Below are 3,197 nucleotides of genomic sequence, written 5' to 3'. Positions count from 1 at the left end.
TGATTTGGCAGGATTTTAGATGATTTAAACCCAACTTTAAGCATTTTTAACTGGTGAAAAGATGATGCCAAAGCAGGAAAAATGCATTAAACACTAAACACACATTGAAACGTCAAACTACGTACCAAATGCATCAAACCTGTTTTATTTGGAGTGTGGACTTTTTCCTCTAAGCATCAATGTGACAGGAATGCATCAGTTTAATCTACTCTTTAATTATAATTATACAGTATTTAAATGAATTATTCAACTACACTTTATTTTTTTTTAAAGATTAAATAATAAAGAAAACCCAAAAACGTTAAAGTGCCACTGCAAGGCCAAATGCTGAGTTTCTATTTGACTTTTCAACAGCTGCTTAGAAGAACAACGAACATTTCAACATGAAGATAAATCAGACATGACTTCAGGAGTCTTTAAAGTCTTAACGGTGAATAGATTTCTGCATTTGGAGCCGATTAGAGTCGGATTTTGTTTGCTGGAGTTATTTATGAGCAGCTGTTTATTCAGGCTGACAACTCAGCAAATACAAATCCCCTTTATGCTCCATTAGGATTAAATACTGAGTTAATTGGAAGGTAATTAAATAAAAGACTGTTTTCTTTTTTCAACTCTCATGCAATGTTGCTTTATTAGCATATGCAAAAGGCTAAAGTGGCAAATACACGTAGAAACTAAGAATAGCAAGGAAGGAGCTGCTGCAGCAAACAGCAAGAAAAGATGCAATGTAGTCAAAAAAACAGCAGAGATTAATGTTTTTGTGATGTTTTGATTTGCAAGAAATGAAATGAGACATCAGGAGTCGATGCCAGAGGTCCTAAATAGAGGCATCAGTCTGTTTTATCTGTCAGTTTCTGGAGAATCAAACGTCGGTGAATCACAACGGTCAAAAATCATTTGTGTTCATACTGGATGTAAACATTTAGTAGATCTAACAAAGTCGCTTTTATCATGAACAACACATCATGTACAGCACAGCTTCATCAAATGCTTCGATATTTGATAAATGAAATAACTGAAAACCAGCTTCATTACACGGAAGAGACCAGCGGCTCTTTCCCTTAAAGGTGGGACTTTGGTGACTGCTGTGTTTTTGTTGTTGGTATGCAGACACTGGCAGAGAAAGACACCGACACGCCTAACTTAGACTGACGGAAATGAGGACAGTAAATACAGGGTGGGCCATAAGTTTACATACACAGGAGAATGTAAAATGTATATTTCTCTTATATTTTGACAAAAGAGCAAAGAACTGAGACGATACTGATGTCTGGGTCAGGAAGCAGTCGCATGGCTTCACCAAACTTTAACAGAAAACTGGAAATGTTGCAGATCAACTGCGAAGTGATCCGAGACGTGCAGCGATTACAGAGTCAAACAAAAATAAAAACGGTTGTCCAACATAAAATGTTTATTTTTTTCTATGTATGGGAACTTATGGAGTTTAATCAGAACCAGTGGCGCAAAAAGTTGGTATGCAGCGTTTGCAACGCATAGAGGCGCAGCACCAGAGGGGGCGCCAAAACCCCGTCTGGGGTCAGGGGGGGGCGGCGCGTCGATGATGTTCTCCCATACTCTTCAGCGCGCCTTACGCTCCTCCACCTCGCGCACATAACGAGGTAAATGTAGCGAGTTTCACCCTTCACGTATCGTCGCCATGCAGCTACGAGTTTAAGTGCATCTGAATTGTGTGCAAATGTTAAATATTTGCAGATTTTGAAAGCAAATGCTTAAGGAAGAAGGGAAATAAAACCTCAAAGCGTTCGCAGTGCAGGCTCAGGTCTCTCCTTCCTCATCACAGCAGAAACGCACAGACTATTAGTTCCAACTGACATCTAATCGAACAGCCGCTGTTATCTGCTGCAGCGCTTTTAGTTAAGCAATAAATCATCCCAGAGTTGTTTATGTGCTGCCCACAAACGGACACTTCTTCTTATCTGTAAAACAAAAGCATTTGTTTAAAGGTGGGAATATTTCTGAATATGAATGAGGAGCAACAACTTTGAGTATTTCAGTAAAGACCATATCACAGTTTTATACATTCCAGCTTCAAGTGGAGATTAAAGTGGTGACGTTTGCTTTCTTCTCTGAAGTGCAGCAGCTTTTCAAAATCTTCTATAAATTACGCATCAGTCCATCTTTAATGAATGATCACAAATAAACAATGTTTTCACTACTATTGCCATAAAGCAGGAGGGTTAAGCTTTGCTCATATGCAGATATATGTCTATATATTGTGCTGTCAGTTACAGAGGTAATATATCGAGTGTTTAGTAGCCCTTCACAATTAAATGGACACCATGACTTCCTTCCTTTTCAACTCTCTGTTATGAAAACCATCAGTTTCTGTGTCCAGGCGTTTCGTCTCAGTAACTTTGTGCAGAACATGAAAGCAAAGACACGAAAACCTCACATGCTCAGACGGAAACCAGCTGCATGCAGACTAAACGGAGATCCAGGAGTCATTCAGGCCACAGAAAATAGAAATTCACAGTAATTCATTAACTATTGTATAAATGTGTTGTTTTTTTCACCACAGGCACTAAAAAGTACAAATCTTTTACATTCAGGAAATGTACACAGAATGCATTTATTCTGCCAAACTGTTTTGGTTGTAATAGTAAATGAGGAGCATAAACGCAGATTTCTGTGTGATTCTGGTCAGCGGCGCTGAAACGACATCAGCAAACTGCATGAAATAAACGTTTAAAAAGTAGCTTGAAAGCTGCCTCATGTAACTTTTACAAAAAAAAAATGTTTTTTACGTATTTATTATGTCATAACAGGACAATATGATAATCAATGAGAACTTCTTCCAATACGAACAGCAAAAATACACCATTCATTCTGAAACAACCAATCAGAGCCAGGAGGAGGGTCTTAGCGCTGTCAATCACTCTCATGCTCTTTGATAAGCATGTCCAGGAATGGAGGGTTAATAGAGAAACTCATCCATGCATTTATCTGTAGTCGCATTAATTACTGCAGCAGCGTCTGAATCAAAAATCTATAATCCAGCTGCAGCTGATCCAGAAGCTGCTGCTGGAGTTCTGACTAAAACCAGGAAGTTAGAGAACATAGCACCAGCTCTACATCATCCAGCTCTACATCATCCAGCTCTACATCACCCAGTTCTACATCACCCAGCTCTACATCACCCAGCTCTACGTCACCCAGCTCTACGTCACCCAGCTCTA

The sequence above is a fragment of the Poecilia reticulata genome, linkage group LG9, assembly GCF_000633615.1.
Source record: "Poecilia reticulata strain Guanapo linkage group LG9, Guppy_female_1.0+MT, whole genome shotgun sequence".
Taxonomy (NCBI): Eukaryota; Metazoa; Chordata; class Actinopteri; order Cyprinodontiformes; family Poeciliidae; genus Poecilia; species Poecilia reticulata.
The sequence above is the reverse complement of the archived record's forward strand: the minus strand, read 5'-3'. Positions refer to the sequence as shown.